At 35.1% G+C, this 20,405-nt stretch overlaps 1 long non-coding RNA gene across 5 annotated transcripts in view; it reads right to left on the bottom strand.

Moving 5' to 3' along the window:
* The window catches only part of LOC101742035 (tyrosine-protein phosphatase Lar), a 448,057-nt gene that overhangs the window by 19,596 nt on the left and 408,056 nt on the right, over positions 1 to 20,405 (bottom strand). For 2 of the 5 annotated variants that reach the window (XR_009974350.1, XR_009974352.1), the window contains exons 8-12: positions 11,211 to 11,336; positions 10,321 to 10,470; positions 8,614 to 8,747; positions 6,489 to 6,639; positions 3,374 to 3,397 (exon numbers count right to left, since the gene is read on the bottom strand). This is a non-coding gene — a long non-coding RNA (tyrosine-protein phosphatase Lar). Of the gene's footprint in view, positions 1 to 3,373; positions 3,398 to 6,488; positions 6,640 to 8,613; positions 8,748 to 9,054; positions 9,259 to 10,320; positions 10,471 to 11,210; positions 11,337 to 20,405 lie in introns of those variants that run through there. The other 3 variants (XR_009974351.1, XR_009974353.1, XR_009974354.1) reach the window with 2 other exon arrangements.

Below are 20,405 nucleotides of genomic sequence, written 5' to 3'. Positions count from 1 at the left end.
AAGCGAGAATTTTTCACACGCTTTTTTATGACAACGTATTGGTTAGATGTATTTTATTTATTAAAGCAAATGTTTATCTTTTCTTAAGCACTATTAATTGTTTCCTATAACATAAAAAAATAATTTCGCTTATAATTATTTACGAGTTTTTTATTTATTTGGATATCACAAATTACGCATAGTATCTAAAAGAAACGATATGATATTGTATTTCAATCATATATTTTCCCCTTAACATAGAAAATGTAATAAGACAGACGTAGCTCGACGCTAAACCAATAAAGATTAAGGGAGCAAAACCTATGAAAGATATTAAATCACGAGGAAGACTAACGTTAATAGTTGTATAAAAATACAAAGTATATTCCGCAGTTTCGTCCGCCTAAATATTCGCTTTCGCACCAAGATAACACAAGTGCCAGTTTTTTAAAAGTCGAATCATAAAAGCTTTTTAAAGCGAAATTTTTAACAAATATCAACGCAGCAGAAGAACAAATTTGTTTTTTTTAACAGATTCGTGGGTAGTTTTTTTTTTACATTTTTATATCGGCTACTCAAATAGGTATGGTCCTCAAAATTAAAACATTCGCAGTAAACAGAGTGTAACCAACGAACAAAATATGATAAGAAACTAACACAGATAAAAATTCAAAACCGACAAACATCCACTATTTGATCCAGGCACAATCTTATCCGGTTTCTTCAATAAGCTCAGTCCTATCACAAACTCCAATTGTACCCATAACACTCTCCTACCAAGGTTTACAAATTCTAAAATTCTTTACAAGCAGAGCAGAAATTTAAAAGGACCGACTTTATTCAAATCGTCGTTGTCGTAATAAACCCGAGACTGAATAAAACTGTATATAATAACGAAACTCGTGAAAACTCAGCTTAAGGTTTTCCCCTCACGGAATTCATTTAAGGAACCATTACCGAAGTAATGTTATGAAACCGCAGTGTCAAATTAAGAAGCAAGTCGGCTCATCTCAATTACGTTGCGATAGAAAAAAATATAAAAATAATATTATATATATACAAACGGGACAAGTTTGCAGTCGGTTGTACAATGGCTAATGCTAACAAGATCTACAGCTATAAAGGGCGTTGCTCAATGAAAAATCCCTCGGAAACAAGGGAAAGGCGAAACAATAAGTTTTAGGGTGCGATGCGATATTAAAATATTATAATCTCGTGAAAAATCACGGGTCGCCGGCCTTTCGAACTTCCCCTTTCTTTATTGGCAACCTAACGATATTGAAGTTTCTTTTTTGTTCGAGAAAATTAATAATGTATCAGTGAGACTTTTAGTTTCTGATCGACGGTTTAGAAAAAAATTGAAGTAGTTCAAACTTTTTTTGGGTACACACGAATTTAAATTTATATTATAATCGTCATGAAGATTGAACGTGGTATTAATGTACAAATCTAATTTAATTAATAAAAATCTTGCAAAAATCTAGTTCTTATTGTAGGCATTTTGTCCCTCTCCCTACTAATTGGTAACAGAAGTAGTTACTATAACTGCGCGTGGACTGGTAGGTGAGTTCACGGGGCTCAACCTCAGAGAGATTACTAACACTAACTAGCCTTAGTAATTAAGAACGGAACTTCGCTGAATCTACCTATTCGACCTAATCTATACGACGAGTCGATGAGAACGGTGACTGGTGCTTGGGGTGCCTAAAAGCAACGTGAGAGGATCAGGAGGATCCGAGCCCCTCTAGGTACTAGCTTAGGAAGGGAAAAAGAAGAAAAAAATAACAAGACATGTTTAGGGCGACGGTGGGTTTGCGTTGCCCCATCGCTTGAGTCGGACGTGAAGTGAGAGGGGGCCACGAAAAGAGGTAGGTGACGAGAAGATGCTATGAACGTAAAAGTATGTTTATCAGTTTATTAAATTTCTCATAGGAATTCACTGACGGATCCTCAGAGGAACTGAATGACTGATTCTCTACGAGATACCTTGTGAATCAGGACATTAACTATTATTCCCATAAAACACGTTTTCATCACTTATAAATTAGATAATTAGCGCTGATGAAATATTTCATAAACAACCACAACCTATCAGATATTCACCTAAATTCTTTCTATTTTACGATCTCAAGACTACTTAGTACATCTTAAGTCTAAAAGTAATAACGTAATCGTATTTATACTGCTTCCTTTCAACATAAACCTGTCACGTTAGCAAATTCTCATTTTCATCAACATGTAATTTTTCAGCAAGCTTCTTGTGACACGTCGGTAATCCGAGACACGGCTTAGAAGCTAAATTTAATAATATTACATTTTGCGGGAAATTAGATGCGATAGCTTTGACATTACGCAAGAGCGGAATGTATGCGTGCCGGGATACCGCAGCGAACCAATTATTCTGTTGTGTGTGTATCTCAATGTTTCCTTTCTCTTGCGTATCATACTCGTCGAAATTTCGAGAAGAAAAACGACCGTACGATTGTTCCAATTTGAAAGTTACTTTTATGATAAGTCAATGACCTTTTCATCTGTTAAAATTCTACACACGGCATATTATACACATTTTACATTATGATGTTTCAAGTCAACTGGATTAACGGTGCACAGAGAATGAACAAACAATCTTCCTTCACTGTATATTATAATAATATTTAATAATGTTCTTCCTCACGTAGAGTCAAATAGTCGTATATTACAATAAACATAATGCGATTTGTGCCATATTGATTGTTGCATTTATTACTATTGAATTTCCCTGTAAATATATTTAAAACAAAACAACCATATTTTTCCCCCCTACCTATGCTGAAAACCTTGAGAGGCTATTTCAGCTTCTCCTTGACGTGTAGGTGAGCTCACGGGGCTCAAACCGAGAGTGTTGCTAACACTGGCTCTAGCAAGAGCAGTGCTTCGCAAAATCTACCACCGGATCGGAAACGCGACCCACTGAGAAGATCCGGCGAGAAACTCAGTGGGCTGTATCTATGGGCCAATTTACCCGTCGAGCCCTTCGTCGCAAGCGACGGGTTCGGCGAGGACGGTGACCGGTGCTTGAGGTACCTAAAAGCACCGTTAATGGATCGGGAAGATCCGTAATGACGTGTTTATGGCAAACAACCATACTATTGCCCTTCACTTATATTGTGTGCAATTATATGTACACTCATGGAAAAACGTCAAGTTAAACTAGAAACTTTGTACTTTAGTTTAAAATTTGAATAATTGTGATAGCTTTTTAGTTGTCACAGATGGGAGACCGATTTCATAAGCCACCTGGTAGGATCACCCAGACATGTGCAGTAATGAAAAGTAATGTTTATAATAAATGGTTTTACCTTCTAAAGTGTAATAATGGTAATAAAAATCTATAATTATACTTAAGTATACTCACTGGCGCCTCCATATACAGAATCCACTGTAAATAGTAAAAAAAAAAAACGTACATTTAATTATTATTTTTAATTAAATATTTTAAACGATCATAAAGTACTCATTAGACTCATTAAAAGTATCCACATTTATTATTATCCTATAACACGGCTAGAACGAAATGGTGCATGATGAAATAAAACAAAACACTCACTAAATCTATTAGCTACCTCAGTATACGTAATATAGACGGTTTATAATTTGCCCTAGTACCTACACGAAATCGAATTGCAACTGTTTTTATTATTATTTCGGTACGTGTTTTTATTTTGGACTTTATGCCTATTACTTTACGAACGAACGGACTGATAACGAAGCAGAATTGGTAATAAGTACTAGCATAATTCGAATTTAAAAGAAGTGTAAGCACGTTCTCGCTTCATGACATTTTAGTGTGTTTATTTCGTACACCGGTATATACGGGCTAAGATTTATATACGCCCCGCGTGTCTTCAAGAGTGTGATCATCTGAATGTTAATCATTTGTATTATCATTAGATATAGATTTCACATAGCAATCTATATCAAAATTGGCGAAGTCAAATCATTTCAGTCCTTTTTCCTTACTCTTTGTCAGTTGTTTTTGTTGAGCAGCTATTGAGACGACAGGTTATCAGTAAATAAAAATTGAGAAGAGTCCGATAATATATATTTTCCATGTAGGAAATACATATAAACAACGAAAAAATAGTTAAAATGTATTTATACAAGTAATGTGTCTATTTGTGTCACGAACTCTTTTCGCGTTGAATTGGCTGGTTCACGAAATTTTAAGTTATCAAAAAGTCTTTATTGATGCGATTTAATGGAATATCTTTTTCATTTAAGTTTGGTTAGTACCTAATTTCCGCATCGGAAAATCTATCTACAACCTTTTTAGATTCAATTGAAGACATTCCAACAATTAGCATCGTTAAGAAGAAAACCGTCTACACCCGAACCGAGTTCTACAAAGGAACAAAAGAAAAAAAAACTGTGCAAACAAAATAAAAAACAGTAAAACAAGAGACACACAACGAAACTTACAGGTATCGTCCGCGAACGTCGACAATCGCGACAAAGAGCAGTCATGAAAAATCGTAAAAAAAAAAACGAACCTCAAAAACTCAGAAACGAACCCATCCAAAAATTAATAGATAATCGGAAGCGGTAAAGAGAAATGAAACGAAAATAAAGCGATGTTCGTGTATGTATGCGGAGCGGATATGTTTTTATTGTTGATACTTCATGTGGATTTTACTGTTCCGGAATTGAGTTGATGTAAAATCGGTGGTTGACGTGTTCGTATGGCGGCGTAAGGTTTTATTGGCATTTCAAATAGACTGTTCTTCTGTATATAACTTATAACAAAACCTTTTTTTAATAAAAGCAATTTTATTGCGTTTTCCTAATGGAATACAATTTTACTAGAAAAGGTAAGTCAACTTACTTTACAAATTTAAGTTTGACCAAAGGTTTGTGAACATAATTTTGAATTAATCAAATTTTACTTCGGCTTCGATTCTAATTCCTCAAATAATTTTTTTGACGAAAATATTGTTATTATGATCTATCATATTCAATTCCGAAACGTATTTTAACTTAAAAAGCAGTTTAATTTGAGTTCGGAACAAGTTTTCCACTCCATTAGCCTGAACGTTAAGCAGCGAATACGTACATATGTATGTACATTGTATATCGGTGCGCTTAGTGTGTGAGTTGTTTTAACGTTGTCGATAGCGTAAAAGTAACTCAAATTTGTATGTAGACGGAACAGCGCCCCTAGCGGCAAACGTAGGCAAACGTTCAAAATCCATACAAATTTGATTTAACTTTTACACGTTCGAGAACGTTAAAAACTCGCACTAAGCGAACAGATCTGTGCCTTAGGTGATATTGTTTTTCGTAGTTTTCATCGTACCAATTATAATTAATTAATTTAAACATTAACCCTTTTAAATAATAAAAAAATAAATCTTATAACTTTAATTTGTAATAATTCACAGAAAATTTGGTTTGGTTTTTTAATTAAGTATGTATTTCTCAGGTATCACATTGTTATTAAGTTTTATCTCTTCTTACAATGTTTTTTACAGCTGGTACGATGATTTAGTTCTTCATACAGATCTTAGCAATAAAAATGGTTTCTTTATTTTATAATTAGATAGCGCTTAAAGATATTTCGTGTGGACAATCTTCATGCTCTATCTGTTCTTTACAAGGTTAAAAATAATTTTAAAACTATGACAGTTCTTCGATCCCTTAAAAGAATTAACGTAGCTCTATCGTTTTCAAATTTCACCTTTGTAGACTGAACTTTGAAATTTAATCAACAATTCAAAGCGATCCCAAAACTTTGCTCAATATTACCCAATGAATCAGCTTCATTATTGTCATTTGCGTTCGAATAAACGAAAGGCAATTATTCAGGGTTTTAATTAAATTAAATTGAATCCGTGACGGTATTTCCTGGACGCTATACCAATATGAATATATTTATTTGGGAACAAGGGCTTCGGAAGATGTTTTAAGATAAAAAGACGTTCTGTTTCTGGCTATTCCCACAAACAGAACTACGCTACTGCTACTGTATAAAATGAAGTGAGACTGAATCTATTTTGACCGAAAGAAATTTGTACGTAACTTTTTAATTATAACAACCAAGAATAACGTGTATTATAAACCAGTTGATTAATTGTAATTGGTACTAAAAATTCATTTAAATTATTTTACCTGTTTTAATAATGAAGTTAATTTTGTTTTATTTCGCCTTCTAGAACCTTCACAGTAAAAGGTCAATGTTGGTATTTTATTGACAGTACAATGCATTCGGTCATTGAAATAGCATTTGAGTTTGACAAATTATGATCGTTGCTAATAACAAAGTCAATAAAAAGATTGCTTACTATGAGCCCAATACGATCATGAATATTTAAAAAAAATTTAAACCTTGATGCGTGTTCCATTTGCGAGGCCTTTTGCATAAAGTGTACCCACGATATTATATCAGTCGAAGGTACCATGGTTGTGGTTGATAGCAATCGAAAAGCGTCCTTAAGTTCACAGCAGAACAATCGATATTGAATTATTCGTCATACCTGTTTCTCCGGTACTGATGACCGCCGGTGAAGACGGAGGTCCCCTGCCGATGTTGTTGACCGCAATGACGTACATCTCGTATTCAGTGTAAGGCGATAGATTCGTAACGGAGTAGTATTGGGTGATCACTCCAGATATCTCGCTGAAGGCCTACAATGAAAATACAAAAATGTACAATTCAAAATAACCAGCACAAAAGATTCGGTACTTTACTGGTGGTAGGACCTCTTGTGAGTCCGCGCGGGTAGGTACCACCGCCCTGCCTATTTCTGCCGTGAAGCAGTAATCCATTTCGGTCTGAAGGGTAGGGCAGGCGTTGTAACTATACTGAGATCTTAGTACTTATATCTCAAGGTGGGTGGCGCATTTACGTTGTAGATGTCTATGGGCTCCAGTAACCACTTAACACCAGGTGGGCTGTGAGCTCGTCCACCCATTTAAGCAATAAAAAAAATAATAGAAATATCATAGGATCCTCCAGTAGTGATGGGTGTTTACGGCTATTGTTCGGAGGATATAAGCGTTTGTTGTTAATTTCACATTGCCTTAACTTCAGCGAAATCTTCTCTTTAATTAAGCTTCTTTCTGGCAAATTTGGACGTAAACCCAATACGTACGTGTTCTACCTAACTATCCTACTTATTGCTTTTTTTTTCTTTTTTTTATTGCTTAGGTGTGTGTACGAGCTCACGGCCCACCTGATGTTAAGTGGTTACCGGAGCCCATAGACATCTATAACGTAAAGTCGCCACCCGTCTTGAGACATGAGTTGTAAGGTTTCACTTTTAACAGTACAACGGCTGCCCTGCCCTTCAAACCGAAACGCAATTACTGCTTCACGGCAGAAATAGGCAGAGTGGTGGTACCTACCCGTGAAGACTCACGTTTGGTCCTACCACCAGTAATTACGCACACTATGATTTCTGTCGCGAAGCATACACCGCGTTCTGTACTCAAAGATTCTAATTGAAGCCATAGACCTCAAGATGGACTGCGGCAGTAACATTATATTTTCTATAAGTTCAGATTACCATTTAATGGTGAGTGGACAGTGTACTCGTCAACTCATTTAATGTAAGAAAACTTTGGTTTTTTTCAAATAAGGCCTTTGCAAAAATACCTTTGCAAAAATGTTATGAAATAATACAAATACTTTTAATATATCCGAGCGAACCAGATATACGCCTAGCTGAATAGCATCTTAATATAAAAATAACTCTTCAATGTTTGCACATTTAAAAAATACAGTTATTAAACTAAATAACACAAAAGAAATAGGATTCTATGATAACCCCCACAGCACTATTGACTACACTAATTAGACAGAAGAAGCTTCTTTAAGAAGTAACTCCGTAAGTTTATTTTACAAAATGAAATAAAATAAATGAGTTGGATTATTTGAAGCCCGTCTCTGTCTCGTTTCGCAAATCGCTAGGACTCCCGGGACTTGGATTGCTTAGATTAATTCTGAATGTTTTAGAAGGAATCATTTATGTTTTAATCGAATCTTATATTTTAAATCCACAATAAAATTATATTTTTTTTTCGTATTAACTTTTTGGGGATAATTGAGTAATTAGGTTTTTGAATTTATTCATTTCTAACATGAAGCTCTGGCGTAATAAATAACGCACCCAGTGAACTCCACAAGTTGAAAGTCTTTGTTTAATATAGTTTGATTGCCATTTTTATTATAATTTATCTAAAATGATTGTCACGTAACAGGTATAATAAAATCAACCAACACAACAGCTGATTGATTTTTGACAGTAGTGAAATTATCTAGAAGATCTAGAACGATCTCCAAAAGTAAGATCTTCTCACACGTCAAACAATATACGAATATTTTTTTGGGAGGCGAGAGACAAAGCTAAATAGCGTAATGTAGAATAGATATAACCCAAATAAATGCAAACTATACTTTGTATACGGACCATTTGTAATCTATTTTAACGAGTAACGCTTGTATTAATTCGAAATAGCAAATCGGAAAGTAATGTTTCCGGTGAAATAAGACGCCTTGTTTGAATACATAAATAAAGCTATCCCAAAATTAATTTCACGTTGATGAAGTCCGTTCCTATTATAGAATCATCGAAGCATTAATTTATTTAGTCTTCTTACCTGATGAGCGTTTTTAGGTTTGTACTGTATGACATAGTACTGGGGTTCTTCTGGGCCGTTATATGTCCATGACAGGCGAACTGCGGTCGCTGTAACTTCGGAAGGTCTAACTTCAGTGGGGGCTCCAGGTAATGCTGAAAATACAAAGTGATTACAATCCAAATACATACAGTGTTCAGGTTCTTTAAACTATCTGTCGTGGCGTGCAACCTCTTTGACGGGACATAAGATCTACAACGACTAGACACAGAGTAGACTAAGACAGACACTTGACAAGAATAAAAAAATTAAGAGAGAAATGGAACGAGGGCGTACGTGACTAGCTTGCCGCTAAGCAGTATTTTTTTTGACTTCCTAAAAGACGGACACGAACGAAACGACAAGGAACGAATTGAACGTTCTCATATGTATATAAAATAGATGACAAAAGAATTAACGGACTATTCACTATCCATGTACATTAATTTTCTTTCGATAATTGTATTTCCCTTTGGTTGGTTAGTGAAAAATGTTATTTTTAATATACAACCGTATTATCCTTTTCTTTCCGTAAACGACATTTAGTATTACAACTTTTCTTATTTTTTTTAAACTATGGTACCGAATATAATAATGGACAGGTCTCAGTGAGAGTCACGATTATTGAAAGTTCTATGAATAAATAAAAAAACAGTTTTAACACTGTCAAGTTAAATACAGACATTTTGTTCTTAAAGTGATGACATTTTTAAATTGCTTAAAATGAAAAAAAAGGTTCATAAATATCTCTTTCGTTACCTAACTCTTTTTAAGTTAAAGTCACGATAAAAATCACGAAGCATTTCTTCCTCGACGAAAAGCCACTTAACCTCAATCAAGGAATAAATAAATTCGAAGAAGATTTTCGACGCGACCGCCATTAAACTTGCCGGGTCATTTATTCATTGAGGCCGACCAAATCTTGGGCAGTTCAAGGTGAAGCCAAATTGCCACGACTACCAATGTATTTAATCAGAAGCACAGAATTACAAATGGGAGATTACGGAATGGACATCGATATTTTAACCTTCCCAAGAAATCAAGAAGACGATTCTCGAACTACGCAACCATCATAATGAATCATTAATCAAACAGACATTCGTTTGTCTCAGGAGGCCGGGCGCAACTTTCCAACCCTTTCAATTATGAATTATAACACTAATTCATAATGGATGTCTCTCGACTTGCCGCAATTTATCAAATTGATTTTCGTAAATCCCCCCCTTTCCATCGCGGCGAAGTTATTACCATAAATTTGCAACAGTTATCCCAAGAAATTATGAGTGTAATTTGATTCAGTCAGTCGTCTGCTCGCTTCGCGTCGGGAGCTACTCAAACAGTTCGGATTAATTAGCGAACACTTACAACTCGGTATGGGGTTAATGATTTCATGAAATAATCAATTACCCGGTAAATTGAGGTACATTTGTCGAGACCTCGTAGGTACGAAAAAAGAGATGAGCAATGTAACGGTCCCCAATTAATAACGAGATTTAATTTGGGAGGGACGGGTTCCTATATTTTATAAAGTTACGCTTCAAAGACAATAAGTTATGCATATTGAGAAAACGAAAGAATTGTATGTATTTCCATTTAGTATACTATTATGACGAATCACTATTCGGTGAAATTCAGTATTTGTAATAATAAAATTGATCGAATTAATTGAATAATGGTTGCAAAACTTACATTGAACTTTGACTTCGGCTGTGGCTTCAATGACTCCAAGCACGCTGGCTGCTTCGCAAGTGTAGTTGGCAGATTCTCTGATGTCTCTTAATTCAAGGTTGTTCAGCCCTAGAGGAGGATTATCCTCCGGGGTCAACCATTTCGTTAATCCTGTGCGGGGGAACACGCAAAGTCAATTTATAAAATCGATAGGTTGATAATTAAAAAGTATATTTTTATAAGTAAGATGAAAAATTTACTTGTCGTAAATATTAAACTGCATATATTGATAAAAATATGTTTCTGTGTTATTACTGCTTTGAGATACTTTTTTTAAACTGTTTGTTAATTAATTTCATAGTTTAACTTTGCCACTAGTTGTGACTTTCATAGTTTAACTTTGCCACTAGTTGTGACGTATGACATTCACTCTTCTATCGGAAATACTGATGTGCTACTGGAGTTTAATGATGCAAAAAAATCTGCAGACAAAAAGTGCAGATCAATACCATTACGTACTATGTTTCAAATCAATCGAGTGAAAAACGCTCATTGCATATAATATGTACTCAGGATCATCTATTTTGATACGACAGATTACGATTCAACATATAAATGGTGCTGCTTACCGTTTTGAATTTAGATATGTTTGGGACTGGGAAAAGGATAAGTTTTAGGACTCACTCTGTAGCTCGTTGGTGCATTATTCTATTTTCTCACTGGCGAGAGTTATATGTGCTGATTGATCAACAAATCACAATTTTATTGTTTTTGCACCGGCACCATGTTATAGTTTTTTTTTTACACTCTTCGCGCCATTTTTTATATGCGTATGTTTTCTTGTAGTGTCAACAGATGGCGTGGATAGGGGATTGAGGAAGGAATAAGGAAAAGGAAGTTCCAACACTTACCTTTCCTCCATTTAACAGTAGGCATCGGTGCTCCGAAAGCAACGCATTTCAAAGTCAGGTTTCCACCGAGCATCACTTCTGAGCGGGGAGGGGGTGGTATCGAAAACTGGGGTGCGACTCTTCGTACTGTTGACAAATATACATTTCATTAACAAAATCACAATTAACTGTTGATGCAGACGGGTTTTCAACTAGCCTTTGTTTTTTATAGGCAACAGGCGGTAGCAAATGTGTTAACGGGTCAGTAATAATTGGAATATTTCGTTACTATCGCCCATGGTTTTTGATAGGAAGCATACCACACCAATCCGGATATACGTCGGCGATTACTTATCGATCCAAAAAATAAAAACATGATTAGTGTGCACACTATAAGTTTTTGTATGATTCTGCTTCAATGCAATTGCGTCATTGGATTTCATTGGACAGACAGCTGTTGCACTTTAGTTTGTAAGGTGGTACAGTTGTTATAACTTAATATTAAGTATGTAAATGTAAATGTGATTTTCATAAGTAAATATGAAAAACAAAACCAGCCAACACTCAGCCTCTTTTTGCGATTATTTTTGATTTGACATGTTCACGGATCGAAGTTTGTCAGGTCTTAAGAATACAATATATGTATGTTTTGTGATTAATTTTATTTAAGTAATAATTAGGACACGATAATTGATGGTAGCATCAACTTAAATTTACATCAACATCAATTTAAAACTTCCAAAATGGAAGAAACGTTTCCACCTTGTAACCCTAGCCTGCGCGTACATTAAGGTAAGGCCCAGGTTTCATATTCAACGAATTCATTGCTTTAATTACTTTTGTTTTGCATTGTTTACATTTGACGGCTAACAAAGGGTTCCATTAATGAAAACGATGCTCCGTCCATAGAGGTAGGATTTACTTTGGGTCACTTAATGACTAGGTTAGAAACTACATATTTCGATTGTTTTTTGGCCTATTGTTTTGTTTTGTTGATTATTAAATCTTTCAAATAATTTACGCACACATACAGGTAGCATAGGTGTAGTTTTTTGGACAGATACAGATATTCATGTTTTCAGAGAGTAAAATGATCCAAAATCTACTCTTTAATAACATACACATAAAATGTAGTTAGGAAATATTTTAATTTGAGTTTCATTAGGTAATTTGAAATTTATTAATAGTAGAGCTTATTGCAAGAGCTCATACGAATACTACCAATATAATTGAGATTTCTTACTTTTATTATCTTATACTTACTTTTCTTATTGTGTTAAAAGAATTTCAAAATTCAATCAATCTTTTCTACCTTTCAACTCTTATTTTGATTAAAAAAAAACTTTAAACTCAGATTTAAAGAACTAGGTGAGTGTTGAGCCTAGTTTGTCAAAGTCTGCCTCAAACTTCCCTAACGCACGACTCTTTCATAGCAAGCTTTATCCTATAATTTCCCTCAAAAGTACATAAGAAAACCTTTGGCGGAACACAATGTACACAAAATATCTTTAGTTTTGGTGTATTCCTGCGACAGTGACTTGGTTTAATTAAGGTGAGGCCAGAGACAGCTGTCGGGATCAGAGGCTTTGGGGCGATGTGCGTTGGTCATCCTTCACTGACATTGCTCTAAGTATGGTATAAGGTATAAAATTAGATGCCGTTATGTGCCCAGTAATACGTGAATTTTCTTAACGTAATATTGGACGGACGTTCGAAAAACTTTTGTTGATGACATTTTTAAAGGGTGCCCTACCAATTTTACGAATCAATTCTTTCACTAATATACAACTTCAATATTGAGAAAAAAATAAGATCGGATAATTTTTTGCCAAAATCTCTTTTACACGAATTCGTGTATGTTTGTTTTCTTTCTCTATCTCTAGACTTTAAATCTAGATTTAAAATCTTGTCGTAGTAAGCTAACTTTTTGGAAGAAAACTCATTTTTGACTTATATTGCCTTTTGTATTTGCCATTTAAATTGTGCTTTTGTATCTATGTCTACAATAAAGATTGAATACATAATTATAAAAAGGCGATAGTGATTCAAAAAAAGGTTGATTCCAAATATGGCAAGATACATGGTTCAGTATGTAGCTTGGAGTTACTGATAACTTACTGATATAATACAGTTTTTGAAAGATTTTTTATTTTATTGCTTAAATGTGATGGCGAGCTCTCGGCCCACCTGATGTTAATTATTTACCGGAGCCCATAAACATCAAAAACGTAAATGCCACCCCTCGCCTTGAGACACGAGTAAGTCTCAGTTTTACAGTACGGCTGCCCCACCCTTCAAATCGAAACGCATTGCGCCTGAAATAGGCATGGCGTTAGTACCTACCCTACCACCAGTAATTATTTATATTAACTATCGATGTCTGTATATCCGCTATTTCTTTTACCACAGACCACAAAGATCCACAGCCACGTCGGGGCAGCCACGGAAATTATTATTCTTTCACTCAAAACGTTTCCAACGTGGAAAGCCTAAGCTAATTTATTTTTACGATTAATTAAAATTAGTTGGCGGACGTAGAATTATGCTTTTTGCTTTCTTTCCGTCAAAATAAAGGCGTTTAAGTGTTTTTGTTCGAGCAGCCCACCTATTTCAATTACATAATTAATAATGGTATTATTAATTAGATGTTCGTTAATGGAAGTTTGTAATTTTGTGCCAGAAAAATTGATGATGGGAAACTTAAGGAGCCACTGCAATATACAATGAAGATCATTTTTTGGAGGAATATCATTGTTGTTTTTATCGTCGACTTAATAGTTTTTATTTTTATTTTTTTATAGCTTAGATGCTCGGAGGAGCTCACTTCCCGCCTGGTGTTAAATGGTAACCGGAGCCCATAGACATCTACAACGTGAATTCCGCCACCCACCTCGAGACGTAAGTTGTAAGGCTACCACCAGTAATTACGCAAATTATAGTTCGCATCCTTGATTACTGTACCACAAAGTCTAGGTAAATTTTTTAGTGAAATAAATTTCCTATTTTAGATTTTGGTTCTCGTCTCGTATCCAAAACCTAGCTTGAGATATTTGAATGTGGAACATTTGCCTGTTAAAAAAGATATGAAAGATAATTATAGAAGTTCTTGATAGATGAGTCTAGAAGTCTAATTACTTTTAACATAAACTAAAAATAGCAGCTTGAAGTTGAAGTTTTAACGGTATTCAATAACGACTGTTCTCCCGTTCAAAATAGACCGCGCGATTGCTTCGTGGTAGATATTGGCTGGATACCGGTACATAGGTATTTAGACTCACAATAGGCCATGCCAGTATCTATACATTATAATATTTCGTGCATTAAAAAATTATATTAATTATTTTCATTATACCATATTTTTATAGAGATAGGCAAATAGATAAAGAAAAACAGGTAATGACCGTTTTCTTTGTTTATCGACTTTGTTTATCAGACAATTTTCTTTTTAAGGACAAGAAAGTCGATATTGGTGTATATGGTGGGCCCAATTATGCTCGTCTATCTATGAAGCCAATAAAAATTAGTGCGCGGTCAACTTCCACCAACGACCAATGGTCCACGTGATAGAAGTGAAACTTCTTTTGCGGTGTATGTACTATTGTGGTTTTCTTCATATTTTTTTTAGTGCAATTAATTAATTAATTACTTGGTGATTTGCGAGACGCTTTCTCTATTTTCTCACTCTCGCTCTTCGTAAATTGTATCTTTTCTCTCCGTAGCCGTAAATAATTATAATCTGTCGCGAATTAAATTTTACTCTCAACGCGCCTAAAGAAGTTTCACTTCAATAAAGTGACAGGAGGCATTAAATAACAGAAAATACCTATGTGAACTATACATATCGACGCTTGAAAGGCAAACGTGACTAAGCGACAATGCGTGAACTTTACAGTAGACTAATTTAAAGTTGAAATACCTGATTTTTTTTTTTATTTTAACAAATCTAGCTGTAGGATTAAAATGATTTTAATAGACCTAGAAAAATATTTTTTTGCGCATCGAATATGGTTATTGCCTATCATTTATGTACAAAGCAGTTATTGTCGCTTAGTCACGTTTGCCTTTCAAGCGTCGATATGTAACACAACATATTGTCAATTTAGCCACAAATCCGGCCGTTATTTGTGACCGCCGCAATCAGCAGTAAGCAATAACTTGGCCAACTTTTAGCGCTTGTCACGAGTTGCTCTCGCTTAATAAGTCGAGAACATCGAAAGTGTTTTCAAACCTCAACTTGGTATAGAAGCTTAGTATCGCCCTTCAAAAGCTTCAGGTAGACGGAGATTTATGAGTAAGCAGCGGGAAACAATAATAAACGGAACGAACCATACGGAAAAGCAAACGAAACTAAAATAAAATAAAAAACATTGAGTGACGTGGGATTGGTGGTCGCAAAAACAAGGAGTTCTCCGCTCGAATGGACGTGGGCTGTGTACGGACAGAAAGGGAAGGTTCGTCGATTTTCAACTCACATTATTTTATTTAGGAAAACAACAGTTTATATTCATTTAAATGATTCATTTGAATGTAATTTTTTTTTATTTTTTTTTATTGCTTAGATGGATGGACGAGCTCACAGCCCACCTGGTGTTAAGTGGTTACTGAAGCCCATAGACATCTACAACGTAAATGCGCCACCCACCTCGAGATATAAGTTCTAAGGTCTCAGTATAGTTACAAAGGCTACCCCACCCTTCGAACCGAAACGCATTACTGCTTCACGGCGGAAATAAGCGGGGTGGTGGTACCTACCCGTGCGGACTCACAAGAGGTCCTACCACCAGTGATTACGCAAATTATAATTTTGCGGTTTTGGTTTTTATTACACGATGTTATTCCTTCACCGTGGAAGTCAATCGTGAACATTTGTTGAGTACGTATTTCATTAGAAAAATTGGTTCCCGCCTGCGGGATTCGAACACCGGTGCATCGCTACATACGAATGCACCGGACGTCTTATCCTTTAGGCCACGACGACTTAAAAGTAAGTTATAGTATGTAGTAAGTTATAGTAGCCTAAAGTTTCAAACGTCCGGTATACGTGTTCGCCAATTATTTTCAAGATGATGGAATAGGACGCCTGCGAGATTCTAAAACCGGCACAGTCGCATTGCTCGATTTGAATGTACCAGTCAGTGTGTTTAGTGAGAGTTTTTTAGCGTTCTCGATAGCGTAAAACTAAAAGTAAAAGTTTAGCGAAACAGCGCCTCTAGCGGCAAACGTAGGCGAACGATCCAACTCCATACAAATTTGAGTTAACTTTTACGCTATCGAGAACGTTAAAAAACTCGCACTAAGCACACGCGCGTCTTATCCTTTAGGCCACGGCGACTTCTCAGACTGAAAAGAGCAACTTTCGGAGCGGCGCACCTTGTTTCTTTCTGTCTGAACACGCGAGGGATATCCAAAGCTTTTAATTAAAAGCTAGATGTTATTAAAACTGGCACGTTACAAAGATTATTTTTCTATTTTAGATAGTTTGTTTAACTTTCTTTATATATTATGAATTAGTGCTATCGGCCTTGGAAATAGTTTTGTTCTACGCTCAAATTTACGTACCGGTAAAGTAAATTGTCGTATGTTTAAATAATATTATTTTTTTGACTAGTAGGTACTTTATTTTTTTATTTTTCTTTTTCAATAAAGATAAAACCTGTGGGTATATTGACAGCGGCGACTGTACGATGTGACAATGACGTAGGTCCAAGGGCGATGACGAAATAAAAATAAAAAATACCTCACATTTAGAAAGTGTACGTAATACGCATGAATCAAACAACAAATTGTGCGACATATTAAGTGTGAAATTTTTCGGTAGGTATGCAGATGAGTTATGTTTGGATTATTGATGTCAAACATCTATAGCCGCACGTAAAACCGATTTCTGGCGTGGCAACGAATGCCGTCGCGTCGCCACGCTATATGATGGTATATGTATACAGTCTATATGCAGTAGTGTGTACGGTGTGGCGACGCGTCGCCATGCGCAATCGACTGTGCGATTCTCTCCCACTCGATCCGGCGTTAAGCCATCTCTCTCGCTACACTGAGCTCGGATACCTATAGTGTATACTCCGTAGTGTATACAGTGTTGTTTACTACAGTACACATAACCTGTGTTTTACTTGAAAACAAATTATTTTTTCGTAATATTTTATTTTATCATTATGACATATTTAGTTCCTATCACAATCTGTTCTTTTCTGCATATTACTTTCACAAAATAATGTCCATGTTTCACATCTGCCAGGCGTCCCGTGACTGCTCACATTTTTTTTATTTGCTAGTTAGTTAAATGAACTGATTGTCAAACTGATTTTATTAAGTACATCGAGATTATATGTTTCTTTTACTGCAGTGATTATTATTATGTTATTATATTATATTATGATATTATTTTCAGCCTAAAGACGTATACTGCTTAGACATAGCCTTGCTCAAGGTTCGATATCATGACCAGTTCTGCGCTGCCAGCATCCAGTGGATTTCCACGATCTTCAACATGCCGTTGGTCCATCTTGTCCAAAGGCTTTCAAATGCGAATTTGATGTGAATCTCCTCATTACCGACTCATTCTTGCAGCGAAACTCCGAGCATATATCTTTTGATTGCTCCATTGTGAGTGACCACGTTTCACTGAACATGATTTTGACCCCCTTCAAAACGTCGGATTAACTCGAAATTTGGCATAGGTACTTATTAAGGACCGATGACAATTCAATATTTAAAAAAAATTGAAAACATTGAAATTCAACTAAAAAATGAAAAATAAATAATAGTTTTAAAAAACAAAAAAAATACGCTTTTACACTATAAAATAACTTTTTCTTACACTATTTTTAATTTAAATTTATTAAAATTTATTTCTATTTTTTAGTTGGATTTTCTATAAAAGCGTATTTTTTTTAGTTTTTTTTAAACTATTAGCATAATATATTTCAACTGTAAATCCTTTTCCACTACCAAAACATAACTATAATGAATGTTACCCACGCGAAACAGATCAAAATCGTTAAGACGCTGTCTAAATTACAAACCAATATAATTTGTCATTCGATCCAGTTTATCAACTCGGAACTAGAGTGTCGGCTATCAAATAGTTTCTGGATCTCTTAATATCCGAGATATTAGAGAGATTGATTGCAGTTTCGTATCCCTGTTAACGACGGAATAGATTTACTTGATCGAATTCTGCAACCGCACCCAGTTTATTTACTAATCTGATTGCTGTTTTGTCGATACGAAGCCAGATGATTAATGATTTTATTATATAATAACTATCTACTTCTAAATCATGTTTTTGGAAATGTAATAAAATATTAATATTAATAGTTATTAATAAGTCAAAAACACCAAAGCACCAGTTCAGAGAAATATCATAGTGTTGATTAGAACCTGTGAAATAAATTCAGCGGTTTTCTTTGTGTTTTAAATTTGATGTTTATTTCAAAACACAAACATACAGCACTTTATAATTGAAGTCAATTAATCTAAAATTCTTGCCTAAATTCTAATCTTAAAAAAAACCTAATTCAAGAATTGAATTTTTTCAATGTTTCGATTTTACTACTTTAAGGTTATGTACTTCATTTAAAAGAGTCGGAAAGAGTACTTTGTCTTTTTCTAGAATAAAAAAAACTGTTTAATTTTATAACCTGATCGAAAGCATGTTTATTAGTCGTTTAATGTATAAAACCCATTTTCATACAATTCTTAGTTAAGCCACTCCAATACTAAAGGTGCGATACTACTTCATGCAGAATTAGAATTAGGTACTATGCGAGTTCATCTACCACTAGTAAATGTCGATTGACGATTCCAATATCCGGATGAAATTCTTTATTTATTTATTTTTATCTACCTATTCTATCTAGTAACCTCGAGGGGTTATTCTAGATTCGCCGAGCTAATAGGTGAGCTCACGGGGCTCAAACCTGACGACGTTACTAGCTCGAATCCTAGCAAGAGTCGTGCTTCGCAGAATCTACCACCGAATCGGACACGCGATCCACTGAAAGGCCGGCGAGAAACTCAGTGGGCTGTGTCTGTGGGTTATGAAATTGTCAAAGAACGATGCTACATATTCTCTGGCAAATGCCTTAGACGCGTAAAGGTAAGACTACCTAGATCTTTTCGATTACGTAAAAAGATAGAGTGGTACCATTTTAGACCATTTAGGTACCATTTCTAAAACTATCTTAACTTGAACGATGTTAAAATGTACACAGTAAATATCTGCTTTTATCTAAATGCTCATGTATGTTACTGATGCGAGGCGTCGCGACGTTATCGCGCTGGCAATTTATATAGTGAATATTACTGTGTCTGTTGTATGTAGGTCTCAACCTAGTTCCAGCTAACTGCCTCCGACGAACGTCTGTTTGCATCCTACGTATTTGTGTCGTTAGAAAACTACTGTTTAATTGAATATGCAACTTCGAAAAGGGCACATGTCGCATATTTTGTCAAATACGTTTTTTTCATGTACATGTAGTTTTGAGACTTACCTACACCCATTTTATAATAATTCCAGTAATTTTCAATTGTTAATTAACACTAAAATATATCTCAAAAGTTAATATTTTAAATTTTACACTACTTTAGAAAATAATCAGTTTTTTTTCATTTCCTGAACATTTTACATTTTCAGAGATGTGCCCTTTTCGAAATTGCATATTCAATTAGGTATAGGGGATTTGGTGTTGATTTTTATTTTAAAATAGGATCAATGAAATTATTATTAAATAAGTATTATTAAGACTTTCGAAGTCTGTTATTACAATATATTAAAACTTCGAGTTCATGTGTCTACTTAGGTATTGGTATTCACGGGGAGGTTCTTTGCCGAACCAAACAATCCAAAATTATGCAAATCCTGATTACCACCGCCGCCGCTAGCGGAATTTAAATAAATAAAATCCACGTGTAACTAGCACTATAAATCGGCCAAACAGCATTATGCATTCTTAACAATCAAACTACACCCAACGAATGTAAAAGGCGTATTACTGCCACCACATTTTGCCTCTCACTTTGACTGGCCAAAGTTTATATCTAACGTCCCCTACCGAACTAATCACGGTCGCGTGCGGCGCGCGAATGGCTGATCATTATGTAATTTGACCGCGCGGGACCCACCCTGGCTTTGAAATCGTATATTTCGTTGAAGCCACACGAGCGAAACCTTTTGATGTGGTTATAACTTTTGTGCGGTCT

Source organism: Bombyx mori, chromosome 11, assembly GCF_030269925.1.
Source record: "Bombyx mori chromosome 11, ASM3026992v2".
NCBI classification, from domain to species: domain Eukaryota; kingdom Metazoa; phylum Arthropoda; class Insecta; order Lepidoptera; family Bombycidae; genus Bombyx; species Bombyx mori.
This window is presented reverse-complemented; position numbering and strand designations above follow the sequence as displayed.